Consider the following 18027-nt stretch of genomic DNA (forward strand, 5'->3'; position numbering starts at 1 on the left):
TTCTGAAACTTGGCTCATCTTGAAACCCCACTCTTCCCCAAATGTTGGACCACTTACCTCAGAAAGTTGGCCTTCTGAAAGTTGGCCAATCTTGAAACTCCACTCTTTCCTGGTGTCAGCACACTTACCTTCTAAAAGTTGGCCCATCCTGAAGTTGAACTTTATTCAAAACCATATGAGATAAGTGGGCTGCTGTGTTAGAAGAGAATGTGCTGGGTCAGCACAGCTTGCTCATGTAAGATGGAACAATAAGTCAAATTTAGTCCTTTTATTTCAGATATTGAAATCCCCTTATTCATTGGCAATAATTTCTTTGTGGCAAAGAAATTATGTCAAGATATATTCAAGAGAAAATCTGTGGTGATATTAGGAAATACAATTCGGAAGGAGTGGTGGAAATAAAAATTACTGGCATTCAAGAGGGAATGAAAGACTGGGGTGGTGACTCCGCAGTGAGCTCTGCCTAGCATGCTCAGGCCCTGAGATTATCCCAGGAACACAGAGAGGAAAAGAATGAGTGGAAAAGAAATCTGAGTCAGTGAATACAGATCCTTCTCTGAAGGGCATCATGTAAGGAATCCCACGAAACCACGACGGACATGGGAAATCACGTAAGGGAGTTTATTGAGCAAACAGAGTGTCTCCCTGCAGGGTAAGAGAGAAAATGAGAGGAAAAGAAAGAGAATGAGAAAGGGTGCATGCTAGAGAGAGTGTGAAAGCCAGGAGGATAGAGAAAAGTGAGGAGGAAAGAAGAATGAGAAAAGATGGCAGGGTAGCTACAGTAAAGCAATTGAATTCTGCCGGACTAACAGGGGACCAATATCGGAGAAGGACACTTGCAAGCTGACTGATGAACCAATAGCTAGCTAGGATGTTCACAGATTGACAAGTGGTTGGGAGGCGGGGAAAATGGCTGCAACAGTAAGGGTGGGGAGAGCAGCTTTGTACATTACACATCAGAGCTAAGTGACATAACTGAACATAAACTAATTGGCTTTTTGTTTACAGTTCTTAGTTCTTTCATAATGGTTATGTAGTCCATTTAAAACTATAGTTTGTTAATGACATATATGTTCCAACAAAAAAATAGTAGACCAAAGTATTGAATAATATATTCAAAATTTTATACACTGAGTTAAAAGATCACTTGAAAATTTCTGAGTCATATATTATAGGAACTGATCATTCTTGTACACATACTTGTAAATAATGACCACAGAAAGACTAAAAATTTTGAGGGCAATATTTCTTGCTTGATAAAAATCATCTACTCGGGAAGTTTGATACAAGAAAAATATACAAACTATTAGTTATATTAAAATGTTGAATTCTATAACAAATAAATGGCAAGAAATTGAGAAAATAATCTCATTTTGCAAAATGAATATTTGTAAATTGTTCATGAAGTCACTGTGGAAAAATATACAGTGGTACATACAGAAATATTTTTCCAAAGGATAATGACAGGTGTGCAGGATACCTTTATAAAGAAGATTCCATTTCTTAATAGCACCTTGGGGTCAACACAGCAGTCATTTAGTATCTGTGGACAAAATCCAGCCATTGCCTTGTCTATGTAAATAGACATTGTCTATGTAAATAAAGTCTTGGGGCTTAAGGGAGGGTTTTGTGGTGCTGGGGTTTCAATTGAAGGCATCACTTTTGTGAGACGTGCACTCTGCTGCTGAGCAATGCACCCAGGCCCTGTAGTTAAAGGTTTTGGGGAATGTAACCACCGCATCCATGAACTTAATGTCTGTAACAGAATTCAGTCTACAATAATAAAGTCCCAATGGTCCACAGAACCTAAAATAGTTACTACCTGACACTGCAAATACATTTTCCAATTCCTGATTCATTATATCAATGACAGTTCATGAAATTTTAATAGGTTTTATTCCACATATTTTTATAAATATCCTTAATATACATTACTATCCTCCAGGTATATATGTTATATGTAAAATATAGCAACCTGTTGTAACATATAATATATAATTATTCTTATCATATGGGTGCATGTATTTGCAAGTCACTATTTCCTGACCCCAAAGAATCTAGTCCCAGGAGTAAAGTTGGTAAATTGAAAGAATGATATATTGGATGTGGAAGCTAAAGTAAAATAAAGGAAAGGGGGAGAAAAGGATAGAATAATATAAGTAGAATAATATAAGGAACCAATAAATTAATAATACAAGCAAAAGGAACTTGAGTAGAAGAAGGAGAATGGGGGAGGGGAGGAAGGATGAGAGGGAAACGGGGGAAGGAAAAAGTGGAGGGTCATGAACTACCCTGTATAACATAAAACTCTAATAAAAAATACAGATATATTGGAAATTTTGATTCATGCTACCAAATTACCCTTTGACATGAATTTTCCAATTTAATTTATCAATATTGTTTGAAAACGTCTATTTCCTCTCTTTTACCAACATGATTATTATTCTTGAGTAAACTGCTTATCAGTATCATTAAACAACTGGTACCTCCCTATTTATCTACGTTACTCTGATAATCATGCAAGGCTGAATAGCCCCAGCAAAGGTATAAAATTTGATAATCATGAATATATCCTAAAGTAGAGTTCATGTCACATGCCAGTAACACTATTATCTCCTGGGAAATGTTTCCATAGTCTTACTGATCATGTTCTTCTTTCTCCCTAAGAAGAAACTGTTGGTCAGCTTTTGGGCTTCTCCTTCATTAAATTAATCCATCAGGACCAGCAGCAGCACTATCACATAGCTCTTGTAAGGTTCCACTCCATGACTTTGATGCTTCATCCATTGGTCTTCAACCTTTCATGAAAGTTTGATAGTAAGAGAGCTGGTACTTTTCAACAAAAGGAATGGTTTTGTTTTCATTGCGATTAGAACCTGACTCAGTTTGTCATAATTTCAGACCATAAAAGGTAAATAGGTGCTTACTTTAATTTTCTCACCACCCTCCAATGAATTGTTTGGACATTCTGCTTCCTTTCTCTCTGGGTGAAAGAAAACATGTCCCAAAATGTAAAAGGGGACATTGCTAATTCTGTGCTTTCATTTCATCCTCTCTTGGCCACCTCACATTCTCCATCTCCATGTGACTGGAAGAAGAAAAAAGAGAAGAACTTGAAATTCATCCTCTTCTGTCTCTACTGCCTGTTCTAACTGTAATACAAAGCTGCTCCCCCGCCCTTTACATTGCATCACAACCTAGCAAGTCAATCTGAAAGCTGCTCTCCCCGCCCTTTCCACTGCCGCCATTTCCCTGCCTCCCAACTACTTGTCAGTCTGTGAACATCCTACCTAGCTATTGGTTCATCAGTCAGCTTGCAAGTATCCTTCTCTGTTATTGGTCCCCTGTTAGGCCTGCAGAATTCAACCGCTTAAGGATAGCTTCCCCCACCATCTTTTCTCTTGCTTTCTCTCTCCCACTCACTTTCTTTCTCTCTCCTTCTCACTTTTCCACTCTTTCTAGCATGCACCCTTTCTCTTTTCCTCTCATTTTCTCTCTTAACCTGCAGGGGGACACTCTGTTTGCTTAATAAACCCTTTTATGTCAATTCCCATGTCCAGCATGGTTTTCTGGGTTCTTACAATAACATTAAACAGGCAGGTTAGAGAACACAACTTTATGGGACTTCAGGAGCAAAAGTACTAAGCTACTCTTTCCCCCATCACCATTGACACTTTTCTCATTTGCATTCTGGGGTTTTAAAAAAGGGGATGGTGGTCACTAACGTGTAAGACCAAAGTGCCACCACATGAGGGGCAGAGTGAAACTGCTGAGTCGCTAGTATGCAACTTTGGAAAATGACCTGCTTCCCAGATTTCACAATCAATAACCACAACAAAATTGCAGAGTTGCAGGGTGTGGAAGTATATACCCACTTTAGCCCCATTTGCTACTTTAATAGGAGTAAAACCAAGAAAGGTTAAATAAACCCTTCAAAGCTCCTATGTGGCATGACCTAGCATTTTAAAAAATATTTTTATTAGTTGTTGATGAACCTTTATTTATTTACTTGTATGTGGTGCTGAGAATTGAACCAGTGCCTCACACATGCCAGTCAAGTGCTCTACCACTGAGCCACAACCCAGCCCCATGACCTGGCATTTTATAGCACAAAAAGTAAAGATAGAATTCCATCAATTCCATCATGCTGGGTGAGAAATTTCATCAATTCATTCAGAACAATTATAAATGTGACTTGGAGAAATTTACTGTGTTCAAGGAGAACAGAAAGTCTTGTCTGCTTTTTCTTTAAGGGATGTCTCTAGTTCGGGTTTTTGTTTTTGTTTTTGTTTTGTTTTTTTCCTCAAAACAGTACATCTCAGAACTCTAGAGTCAAATACTAAATGTTTAGTCAGGGTTTGTGCTACTTAAGTGATAAAATCTTACATGTCAAAACTTACCCCCAATTTTTTTATTTTCATATTTTTATTAGAACATGATAATTGTACACCATGTTTGGATTTGTTATTACATATTCATGTGAAACCCAACTTTTAAAAACAAAATCACATGAAGAACTGATTCAACAAAAAAATGTGAGACTGGTTTTTTTTTTTTATTTTTTAATGTGAAAGCATATACACTTATTTTCAAATATTTCAAAAGTCATGTTGAATTGTACTTTCAATGCTTTTAGTAAAACAGATAAATTTGTAACCATGAAAGCACAATAACATATTAAAATATTGGTTGGGATACTTAAACTGAGATGCATTATTTTTATCCCTTCTCACTCTCTGCTTCCTTCCTATTATAATCTTGATTTTTGGTTGAAAAAAAAAAAGCAATTTATCTCTAAACCAATAGAACAATATATCTAAAGCTAACAAGCTAAGCACTGTTTACCAATTTCTTCTATGCTTATTTAAGTTCACAAAGTCACAGGGTGTAGGGTTATATTAGTTTCCATGCTTATAGGCCACTTGGAAGAATGATAGAAAGACTTCAGATGATTAAGGAGCAAAGATCATTAGAATATTCCTACAACCTGAGAGTCATGTAAGAAAGTTAAGAAGCCCATTCAATATATTAAAAAAGTAATCCCTCAATTCCAAGAATGAATGTTAAAACATTTTTTTACTATGAAAACTTATGAAAGTTAAAATACTCTTACAGTTTCCAGGTAGCTGAAGTTCATTCTTCATACACCAAAGGTACAAAATAGAAGGCACAGAGATAAACCCACACAAATACAATTATTTCATACTAGACAAAGGCGCCAAAAACATACATTGGAGAAAAGTATGTTCAACAAACAGTGCTGGGAAAACTGGAAATCCATATGTAACAGAATGAAATTAAAACCATAACTCTCACTCTGCATAAAACTCAAAGTTCATCAGGGACTTGGCACCAATAGGCTCATTTTCTGGATGCAAAAATGGCCATCAGTTACTGAGGGGATTTTGGTTTTATAGGGTACAATGAGGATGGTTTCATCATTGGAAACCATGGACAAGCAGCTTGGACAGTCAGGGGCTAGTTGTACAGGTTAAAACTTTAACATAGGAGGGTAGTTGTAAAAAGGTTGAAACTCATTGTTACCTTGGGAGATAGGAGTCCAGAATCCGAGGGATAGTACTCAAATCTTGCCCATTGCCTTTCTTTCTCTGAGATCCATTGTTTGTCAGAGTTTCAATATTTGCAGTGCCTCCATTTAGGACTCATTTGCAATGGGGGAAGGTCAAAGTCCAGGGCCCAGCATTCAGTATCCACCCCTTTCCTTCAGGGTCATTGTTATTAGGAAACGATTTACTGGGAGGTTAATCCTTGGCTAGTTTTCCCTCCCTCCTCTCGAGCTGCACCTCTCTCTGCTTTTCTTCAGGGCTCTCTTGTAGGAATATTATTTTCCATAATCCCTCAGGCATTAGAACAGAACAGAGACCCTAGAAAAGAGACCCTGTGCCTAACAGAAGAAAAAATAGGCCTAAATATCCACCATATAGACTTAGGAACTGACTTCCTTAAGCACTGACTTTCCACTAAAGCACAAGAAGTAAAATCAAGAATCAATAAATGGGATAGAATCAAACTAAAAAACTTCTTCACAGCAAAAGAATAACATGAAAAGAGAGCCTACAGAAAGAGAGGAAATCTTTATCATCTGCACCTCAGATGGAGCATTAATCTCCAGGATATATGAAGAACTCAAAAAACAAATAACCCCATCAACAAATGGGCTAAGGTTCTGAATAGACACTTCACAGGAGAAATATGATTGAGCAATGAACACATGAAAAAAAGTTCAACATCTCTAGCAATTACAGAAATGCAAATCAAAACTACACTGAGATTTCATCTCACTCCAGTCAGAATGGCAATTATCAAGAATACAAGCAACAATAAAATGTTGGTGAGGATGTTGGGGGAAAGGTATTCATTGCTGGTGGGGCTGCAAATTGGTGCAACCACTATGGAAAGCAGTATGGAGATTATTCAGAAAATTTGGAATGGAACCACCATTTGACTGACCCAACTATTCCACTCCTCAGTTTATACCCAAAAGACTTAAAAGCAGCATACTACAGTGCTACAGCCACATCAATGTTTATAACAGCTCAATTCACAATAGCTAAACTATGGTATCAACCTAGATGTCCTTCAACAGAAGAATGGATAAAGAAAATTTGGTATATATACACAATTTGGTATATATACTCAGCCTTAAAGAAAAATTAAAGTATGGCATTTGCCAGTATGGATGGAGCTGGAGAATAACATGCTAAGCGAAATAAGCCAAACTCAAAGAAGCAAAGGCTGAATGTTTTTCCTGATATGCAGAGGTTAATTCACAGTAAGGGGAGTGGCTAGGGAAGAATATAGGTACTTTGGGAGGGGAATGAAGTGAGGGAAGGGATTTTAGGGGTGGGAAGCACAGAGGAATGAATTGGACATTATTACCCTATGTGCATATATAATTACATGACTGGTATAATTCTACATCATGTACAACCAAAAGAATGAGAAGTTATACTCCATTTATGTATGATTTGTAAGGTATAAAGCTGCTCACCTTTCCCGATAAGGGAATTTCCCGCCTCCCAACCACTTGTCAATCTGTGCTCCACCCGCCTTTTCCCTTACAGGAATTTCCGGCCTTCCCACCACTTGTCAATCTGCACTCTGCCCGCCTCTTACATTACAGGAACTTCCAGCTTATGCTGCCGCCATTTTGCTGCCTCTCACGTTATGTCCTAACATACTATTGGCCTGCAAGAATTCTCCTCCCCGATTGGTTCCTCCCAGCCCCTGAGATTACAATATCTGGGAGAAGCCACGTGCCATCTCTCTCTTTCGCCCCTTCTTTTCTCCCTGAGCGGACCACATAAATAAAGTCCCTTGTGTGAGACCTCGTGTCTGCGGAGTGTTTTTCTGGGAGCTATAGGCGAGCCACAACTGCCCCTAATATCTGGTGCTGCATTTTTGCTTTTTTTATTTTTCCTAACATGACGTGTCAAAATGCATTCTACTGCCACACATAACTAATTAGAACAAATTTTTTAAATTATGATCCAATGATTCTGAAAGACAAGTCTGAAAGCTACTTTCATTTGGCCTAATCTACATTAATAAACCAAAGAAAATTAGTGTAAAGCAGAATATTCATTTAAAATATAGCATACCTGGGGCTGGTTATTGTCATGAACATCAAGTCTTGTCTTCTTTTCTTCTGATTTCAGTCCTAAGTGGGCTTCTGCTGACAAATCCATGTATTTAGTTAAAATAAACTACTTAGAACACATAGATAAAACCAAACTGACAGTCTTTATAAAACTACAGAATAATAAAATATTAGTGATAATAATTTCCTTTTATTTTGCCAATTAAAATTTAAGCTTAATCTTCAAATGCATATTTGCTACTTGAGGAAATAATTCTAATTATGCAAAACTTCAGCAAATCAGTTGGAGGGTCATTAAATCACTAAATGTCACCATGTTCAAGGTACACAAACATCTCAAAGATTCATCCACAAATTTTTCTCATGCACATACAGGAACAAATTCTCAGAAACAAAACTTTAAAATACCTGATAAAAATATCAATTCACCCTGTACACTGTTCTCTATATCATAATAGTAATTTAAAATGACCCACTAAGCATATTCTTCATTGTTAATTGTTATTAACTTCACTGTCGCTTTTTATATTTATGTGGGAGCACACTGTTCTTTTATATGAAATGGTTTCATTCCACCATTCTGACAAATTTGTTTTCTTCAATAAGGACTCAGTCTACTATATGAGGTCTTTAATTATGCCTATCTTTCCCCACATAAACAGGTATCATTTTCCTTGTGACTACATTAGTACATTTTACCAATTTTTCTAATGTATCATTACCATTTGAACTGCAAATTATTTCTTTACCTATGTATCCCTATTGACCCTGGTCCAAAGGGACAAATTTTTTTACTCCTTCTACGTTTTTGTTGATGCATTATATTTGGATTATTACTTATTTGTACATGCACACAATATAACAGTATAATTTGGCCAATATCACTCCCAAGCACTTCTCCCCTCCATCCTCACCTTCCACACCCCAAGGGACAATCTTTCAAGCCATATTTTTGCAAACTGCCCATTTATTTGATTCAAAATTAATTCATTGAGTTCCTGCAAAGTTCTGGACACTGGGGTTTAAGGAATGCAAATAAAAGGGACCACTTATCTAGAAGCAATGCCTGAGTGAGGACTTCAAGAGTGAGGTTTGGGAGACAGAGGGCAGAAAAGGGTGAGAACATGAAAGGCAGTAACAAGAGATGAAGAGGAGCATTTTTGTATTTGTCTGACAATGGAGAGAGTGGTGAGGCAGACCATACCAGCAGACTAGTAATGCAAGAGCATAGGGCAGACAGAGGAGAGGGCAGAAGAAGGAGAGATGGCAAGATTGAGGTGACTAGGAATTTAATATTTCACATGGTCCCTCATGGTCAGATTTGCACTGGGGACAGGTCATTTTAGAGACAATGGAAAGGATAAATATGAGGATCATGTGAATAAATGTAGGGAGATGAGTAGTAGAAGGCAAGAGAGCAAAATAAAGATGGTAGAGGTCTGAACTGAGGGAAGGCTTCCAGATATAGGAAGGATGTGAAATTATTGGTGTCCAGTATACACTTCTTAATGAATAAATACACAAAGTGTGGTCTATGAACAACTGGCCTCCACTCATTACTTGACAAAAGATATCAAATGAGATGTGAAATGAACTACACAAACTGTTTAAGTGGCTTCCATTTTCTTTGTTTTTCTGTTTCAAACTCATTTAGGTGTTTTATTTTCAATGACCTGTTTCTCCCACCTACCAGACTCATTAAGAAAAAAAAAAAACAGATCCAGGGGTACAGATTAGAGTAGAAGGTATGCTTACTTTGCCTGTGGCCATATTTTCAATGAAGAGAACAACAAAAAAGAAGTTGTTAGTGTTTTTGAAGAATCCACTGGCCCTACCATAAACTATATATTATAGCAAGATATAGTCATCTTAAAATTGGAGATATTTAAAGACCCATGTAATGTCATATGTGTCCTAACTGCTAAATTGAACAACTTGAAAATACACAAAAGAAGTAATTTTATTACATGCTTAGGGAAGGAAACAATAAACATTATAGAATATTTTATCCTGTTGTGACACAAATTACTTTCTTAGTGACAAAAACAATAATATAATAATAATATAATACGCATTTACTAAATATCATCTATTTTCTGTGAAAATTAAATAGAAGACCTGCTCTATATAAAGTCCAATTTTCCCTAATGGGACTACACAGGAAACGCACCACATACTAATTTTAAAAAAATCTCTCTCTTACTTATTGGAAAAATATAAATTTCAAGAACCAGAATAAACAAATGGACATTTTCTTTAGAAAAAAACTTCTTCAGGTTGCAAATACTTACCATTAATTTCTTTAAAATTTCTGAGTTGAAAGTATTGAGAAAGAAATAAAGAAAAATATAAATGCAATTCACACTTCAATTGTTTAATTTACTTTTTTGTGATTAAAAATTTTTACACTTTTTTTTTAAAAGGGTAAGAACACCAAGATCAGAAGTCATACATAGGTTGTTATTTTGAGAAATTTTACATCTTCATTCTTCATATTCAAGAAGTATTTTCCCATTGCCATCTATTTAAAAAACGATTAACAGAATTACTATTTTAATACGGACCTGGAAAACATGCAGCAAATATATATCAAATTCTTAAGAGTGGATCACACAAAATCAGATCTGCTATCAGAACTTTTCCCCACACGCTTCAATTTTGTAAAGTCTACAAATATTTTTTAAGATAGTAATAAAGAGAAAAAGGGCCATACAGCTCAGCCCATGAAGTAGTGTGACCTCAATGGTAAGTACCCTGAACTTAAAAGTTATTCCACTTTGTAAACAACAGCTTATTGTTATTCGACATGTCATTTTTCTTAGGCTCAAAGTCTTTTAAAAATATGGATTTTAGTGCCTTAATTCACCAGGTTGAAGAGTCAATGGGATATTATAAAAATATGCTCAGGGTTGGGGAGATAGCTCAGTTGGTAGAGTGCTTGCCTGGCAAGCACAAGGCTCTGGGTTCAATCCCCAGCACCGCAAAAAAAAAAAAAAAAAAAAAAAAAAAAAATGCTCAGAGAAATAGAAAAGCAATAGAAAAATTTGTTCTTTAATTCTGAACTATATAGGAATCTCAAATAAGAATCAATGTGTGTTCTTACACAGGTTATGTTATTCCAATGTTGAAGTGATCAGAAAATATTACATCCTAACTTTGGTCATTAGCTGTACTTTGTGTCTTGAAATTTAGAGCAAATTAGCTATGTAATGACTTGTAACTCAATTTATTTATAAATATATTAGCCCATTAAATTAAATAATGTAATTGTCCTTTATGATTGAACCTATTAATCACACCAATGGCAGAAAAATAATAAATGTTAAGACATGGCTTGAACTGCTACTATTTCTTCTCTATTTAAACTCTGCACCAGAAGTTCTTTGTTACAAGGATGCTTAATCGCCACATTTATCTCCAGTGACTTGGAACATAAAACTCTCCTTTATACAGAAATAGTAATGCTCCATGATGAAGTTTAGCTCTCTTATATTCAAGTCTTCTTTGATTTCAGAAAATTCTGCTTGATTTCTTCCTCATGAGGCAAATTTTAAAATATTCTGAAAACCTGAGGGAGACATGCAAATAAATTAAGAGAGTTTCATTACCACAAAAAAATTATCACTTGAGTGGAAAATGGAATGTTGGCACCCACCCTGGGAAGAATAATACGATTCCCTCCACAAACTAAGGAAAAAGATATAAAGGTCTAGGGACAAAGAAGAAAGGACATGTAATCTCTTCCTGTAACATTGCTTGAAACTATCTAATAATTTAGAATAATCCCAAATCATTCAGTGCCTCAAAGCACAATTCATCATCTAGGTCTCTGCTAAGGTGTTGGTTCCACAGAAGGTTGACAGTAAGTGGGGAGGGTCAGTTTGCTCACTGTATACATGGTTAAAACAGGAGATCCAGATGCCAAAGCACAGGATCCTGCTTTGGGAACAATGGCTGAGCACAAAAGTATATGAATATGTGACTAAAAAAAAAAAAGTCCCACTTTAGTCTATGGTATATTCCCATGAATAGTGAAGGATCTGGATTCAGACACTGCAGCTTAAGGTCAATCATTACTGGACTGTAAGACCAATTTTAAGAGTAACACTGAAGCAACAAAATTAAAAGAGTGATTATGATGTCCTTCTTTTCCCTCTATCCCACTTGTGAAACACAAATATTTTCCTTGGACTAAAGGAAACTCTTAACTTCCTGAGAAATTCAAGGAGGATGTTGTCGAAGCTACCTCTCATGGAAAAGTAACAAGATTTTCTGCTAAACATGGATATCAAGTCCCAAATAGTGAATTTGAAACATCAAATGTGACACTCTTGGTATCCTGCACACAGAAGTTATGCTTGGAATGAAATAGATCATGCTGGGATCCCTAAGAATAAGGTTGTCAAAGTAAGACTTGGGGTATTTCTCAGTGGTCTAGGACTTTCCTACCATTCCTGAGGTCCTGCTGTCTAACCCCAGCTCTTCCAAAGAGAACAAAGTCCTGAGATATACTTACACCCATAGCTACCTCTAACTTGTTCATTTTTTATTTTTATTTATTTATTTATTTATTTTTGGTACTAGGGATTAAATCCAGGAGTGCTTAACCACTGAGCTACATCCCCAGTTCTTTTTATTTTTTATTTTGAGACAGAGTCTCACTAAGTTGCTTATGGACTTGAACTTGCAATCTTCCTGCCTCAGGCTCCTGAGTTACTGGAATTACAGGCCTGTGCCAAAGTGTCTAACTTTTGCCTGATCTCTAGTACTTTTGGTTTCATGGCTGCCTTTCCAACCGAGCCAAAATCTCACCTGATGTGTTAGATGCAATCATTGTAATGATTTTGACTCTCCATTTAATATTAACTTGTGTTTTAAGTAAACACTTAGAAATTATGACCACTATAAAGCATAAGATAATGCTGTCCATCCACAGAAATCTTCAGAAAAGATATCAATATCTTGCTAAAGTAAGAAGCTGGCTGTGCTTTTTGATTCTCATCTTGCAGCAAACATGAGGACATTCTATAATAACAGAGATAACTTCACTCTTAGGAATTCTGATGAATTTATTCAAAAAGCTAACCTCATCTACCTTACCAATTTCATACTTTGCTGTCTATGTAGAATTGACAATTGCTAACAGACATAAGCATTTGGAGAACTCAAATATTCATCTTTGTAAATTAGTTTCAAGGCTCAAAGGAAAAACAGAAACAGGCAGTCTCTTGTCACACTGTGGTCAAACATCATAGAATTTACTAGTTTAATGTCTTTTGGTGAGCTGTGCTGAGGTCATTTATTTGAAATAGCCATAAACTGAAAGAATAATTACTACTTTCCTAGGCTGATGTGACACATTATAATTTATATTCAGTTGATGATCAAAAGAATAAAACTGATTTTTCAGGATTAAAACAATAATATTAATAAGAGATCTAGGGGCAACTTATTTCTGAACAGTTGTCTTTGTAAAGGTGAAAGGAGCAGACTTGAATGTCTGACGAATAAATGGCAAACCCCGAGTGGACAGCGAGCCAAAAAGAAGTGTCACGAGAGCGCTGCACCAGGGAGATAAGACCACCTGGACCAGAATTGGAAACAAGTCAAGAAGAAGGGTATATAAACTCACCCCTCAGCAGCTCCTCGGCTCAGCCCAGATCTCCTGGCGAATCCACGTCGGCCAGGTTCCCGAGCCCCACCGATCATCCGTGGAGACTCCGCTGCTCTGACGGCTTCATGACCAGCGGAGCCTGCCTGTCCTGGATCCTCAGATCATCGGCTGGAGAAAAGTTCCCAGACCAGCCGTCGTCTGCTCTCCGACTAAGATACGTCGTATTCGGGGGTCGTCGGAACCGACAAGGCAGAGAGGACTTTGGACAATTTGATTGAGGTGTGTTTATTTGCCACACGATTTGATTGATGTGGAATATTAGGAATATTAAGGTTTGTGTTATCCTGAGTGTATCGAATAAAGCCAACTTGTTTGGAACCAAATTCTAGTCACTCGCCTCTCTGCCGCTTGCGACAAAAGGGAATGGATCAGCGCATTTCAGGGTGGGTACAGAGCTGGAGGAATTGATGTCAGAGTTAATGCTCTTTTTTTTCCTCCTTCAGGTTGTTGTGACAATTTTATTTTTGAAATTTTTAAAAAACGAAACTGACAGATGCAAAAGATGAAAAGACAGGAAGAGGAGCGATAAGATGGCAGATTGATGGGAAGTGGCTTTCCTCACAGCTTCATTACTGGGACTCTAAACAGCCAGAAAACTACTTCTCTGTGAGGTGAACGAAAAAAAGCACTCGACTGATAATATTGGACAGAGAGCCTTGAAGAATGAGAAATTCGGGGTACATCAGATAAGGCTAAGGAACAGAATGGAGGCTGAACTCTTGGTGGGAGCTGGCAAAATTAATACATAAGGTCAGAAAAGACCAAAAAGTGGTAGGAAAGACTTGGGGTGGGGAATCCCAGGATTGGAGGGGCAGCCCAACCTCGGCCGACCCAGAGGCTGTTCAGCTCATGAAACTGGTTCATGAAAGTCACAGTCTGCCTGCTGTGCTGGGGGATCCCAAGCTGGAAACACTTTAGTACCTCCATGAGACAGCTGCGCAAACTGACCAGGAACTTCAATGCATTGAGTTCAGGACTAAAACCAATACATGAGTCCTGCAGACAACTGTGAGATCTAAACTGAGCCTAACCAATTGATATCAGCGTTGAGATTCATGCTCAGGTCCTGTTTCCCCATGTTAAAGACTGAACACCCAAGAAACACTCAGGCCAGAGCAAAAAGCTTTATATAAAGGACAGAACAGAGAGAGAGAGAGGGACAGAGGCTCCTCCATAGAGGAGGGAGTCCAAACTGGCACCCAAGGAAGTGGGGGTGTCTTGCCCCTTTTATAGATTTTATCTTTCCTTTGCTCTCATGCCCCTCTTCTCCTCTCATCCTGCCTGTGGGAACCAAAAGGTGGAGTGATCCAAAAGCAGGAACACTGCCCTGGGTTACAGGAAGGAAGGGAGTCACCCAGGACTACTCATTAACAACTCCTTGCAGGGAGGAACAGTTCCCTGGAGGCAGGTAACCTTGGTTACAGATTGGAGGAGGGGAACTGTCCTGAAGGTATTAACATTTTATTTCCTTTCCTTTTGAACCAGCCCGCTTCTTCCCAATCCAACCCATTCATTGCCTACACTGGCTGGCTTTAACCCCTCAGCCTCAAAGTCAAGAGACTCTCTGGGATGGAGAATTTCTGACACAGACCATTTTGCCTGGGGGCAATAGAGATCAAAGAGGGCAGAGAAAGCCCACCTACCCCACTCCCTTGAACCTGGCAGGGAGAATGTGAATGGGTGGAATGACTGAGCTCAGTGCTCAGAAACAGTTCTTGACAGGTCAAAAAAAGGGCAGTAACCCCAAACCACAGAACTGGTGAAGGACCAACTCCCCTTTCCCATGAATAGTGCCCTCGGAAGAGTACAGACCTAGAAGTGAATTGATTCATTAATGCACAAAAACCCTGCATGCAATAAAACACCTGGGGCAATACCAGACCGAATCCCTGTCCCTGGGAGCTTCACTTGCAGAAACTCATCTCAGAACCCAGCAGGAACTATACCCAGGAAGTGAAGCTGAAAGCATCTTCCACAGATCCTTACACCATCCCACTGAGAAGGGAAGCTGAGAAATGGAAAGGCAATTTGGCAGAGAGTGTGCATATAATCTGATGGACAATTATGCTATTTTCTTTTTGTTTTTGAATGTGTGCTGATTGATACATGAAGGCCATTTATACATTTGTACACATATTTGTTTCTACTTTTTCATTTTTAGCATTTTTGAAGGTAGTTATATTTTGGTGCTCTGTCTTTGGAGGGTTAGGGTTTTAGATTAATATAGTCTGGATTTATTTTCTATTGTCTCTTTCTAAACTGCATTCCCTTTGTTTGTTTGTTTGTTTGTTTGTTTGTTTTGGTTGCTGTTACCAGGGATTGAACCCAGGAACACTTAACCACAGAGCCACATCACTAGCCCTTTTTGTATTTTATTAGAGACATGGTCTTGCTGAATTGCTTAGGGTGTCACTAAGTTGCTGCGACTGGCTTTGAATTTAAGATCCTCCTTCCTCAGCCTTCCAAGCCACTGGGATGACAGGCATGTGCCACTGCACCAAGCTTCCCTTTGTTTCTATTTCTCTCTTTTTTCTTCCTTACAGACAAACTCTATTGTTCTTTCACTCTTTCTTTAATTCTTTTAGTTATATTTCTTTTTCTCTCCCCTGCATAAACATATCCTGCATCATCTCTGCATTTGCCCTATTCACCTCTTGAATCTACAAACACTTTTCTATCCCCCCATCTCTTCTTCTTTCTTCTTAAAGAACTTTGTCTTTAACTGGATACTTATACATATTCATATCTGTTTATTTTTTCTCATTTTTAGCCTTTTTTGAAGGCAGTTATTTTTTATGGATCAATATTTTGAGGACTAAGATGTTTGATTTGTATATAACAATTTTATTCTTGTAATTATTTATTTTTAACTTTTTAAATTTTTATTTTATATATTTTTCCCATTTATTGGTTTCCCTGGACTCTCCTTCTCTTTTTTTCACTGCTAGTAGCTAATTTCTATTGACCTCTCCTTTACTCTTCCTTTAATTTTTTACTTCTATTTTCTCTCCTCCTTCCTCATAATCATAACATCTTACATCATTTCTGTTCTATCCCTGTTCACAACATCAAATGATAAACTCTTTTGTAAACTTACTATTTTTATAGTGGGGAATAACTGATCAGATCACTTCTGATTATTGTGACAACTGACAATGTAGATTTCATAGCAAGAGCTATTTGGTTTAATGCTGGAAATTGTTTACATTGGTGTTTATTGTTATCTGTTATCTGTTATCTGTTATTGTTATCTGTTTATTGTTATCTGTCTCATCCTGAACTGGAAACCTTCAGGGACACTATAAGTCCACAGGGTAGAAACTCTACTACCTCAAAAACAACTGTTAGATGGGTAGACATGCAAACAACATCAAAAATCAAGAGAAAAAAATGCCAAACAAATAAAATACTTTAATAACAGAATCCATTGACACCATAGTGGAAGAAATGTCAGAGAAGGAGTACAGAATGTTCAAAGTTAGATTTATCTGTGAGGTAAAGGATGATGTAAGGGGAAAAATACAGAAAGCAAAAGATGACTTCAGTAAAGATATAGAGATTCTGGGAAAAAATTTTTTCAAAGAAGGGACCAAAAACTCAAATTAAAAATTCAATGAAAATCATCACCAGCAAACTAGATCACTTGGAAGACAGAGATTCAGGATATGAAGACAAAATATATAATCTTGAAAATAAATTTGACCATGGGTATATGATGTTAAGAAACCATTAACAGAACTTCCAAGAAATATAGGATAACATGAAAAGACCAAATTTAAGATTTATTAGAATAGACAAAGACTTGGAGATACAAACCAAAGTAATGCAAACTCTTTACAATGAAATAATATCTGAAAATTTCCCAAACTTTAAGAATTAAATGAAAAATCAAATACAGGAAGAATAAAAGACTCCCAATAATACAAATTTACAACAGGCCCATTTCAAGACATATCATAATGAAAATGCCCAGCATACAGAATAAGGATAGAATTCTAAAAGCTGCCAGAGAAAAATGAAAGATCCCATGTAGAGGGAAACCAAGCTGGATCTCAGTTGATTTTTTTCAACCCAAACCCATAAAAAAAAGGAGAGAACCCTTCCAAACTCATTCTATGAAGCTAGCATCTCCCTGATTCCAAAACCAGACAAAGACACATCAAGGAAAGAAAACTTCAGACCAATATCCCTGATGAACATACATGCAAAAAGTCTTAATACAATATGGGCAAATTGCAAGCAAAAACATATTAAAAATATAGTGCATCCTGATCAAAAGGGGTTCATTCCAGAGATGCAAGGTTGGTCCAACACACAGAAATCAATAAGTGTAATTCATCACATCAATAGACTTAAAGACAAGAATCAAATGATTATCTCAATAGATGCAGAAAAAGTGTTTGGAAAAATTCAGCATCTATTCATGCTCAAAACACCAGAAAAACAAGGGAAGTAGGAACATACCTCAACATTTTAAAGCTAATATGCTAAACCCAATGCCAATATCATAATAAATAGAGAAAAACTCTAATCATTCTCTCTAAAAACTGGAACAAGACAGGGATGCCCTCTTTCACCACTCTTATTCAAAATAGTACTTGAAACCCTAGCCAGAGCATTTAGGCAAAAGAAAGAAATTAAAGTGATTTGAATAGGAAAAGAAGAGTTCAAACCATCCCTGTTTTCCAATAAGATGATTCTATAGTTAGAAGACCAAAATAATTCCACCAGA

This window comes from Sciurus carolinensis, chromosome 12 (assembly GCF_902686445.1).
Source record: "Sciurus carolinensis chromosome 12, mSciCar1.2, whole genome shotgun sequence".
Classification (NCBI taxonomy): domain Eukaryota; kingdom Metazoa; phylum Chordata; class Mammalia; order Rodentia; family Sciuridae; genus Sciurus; species Sciurus carolinensis.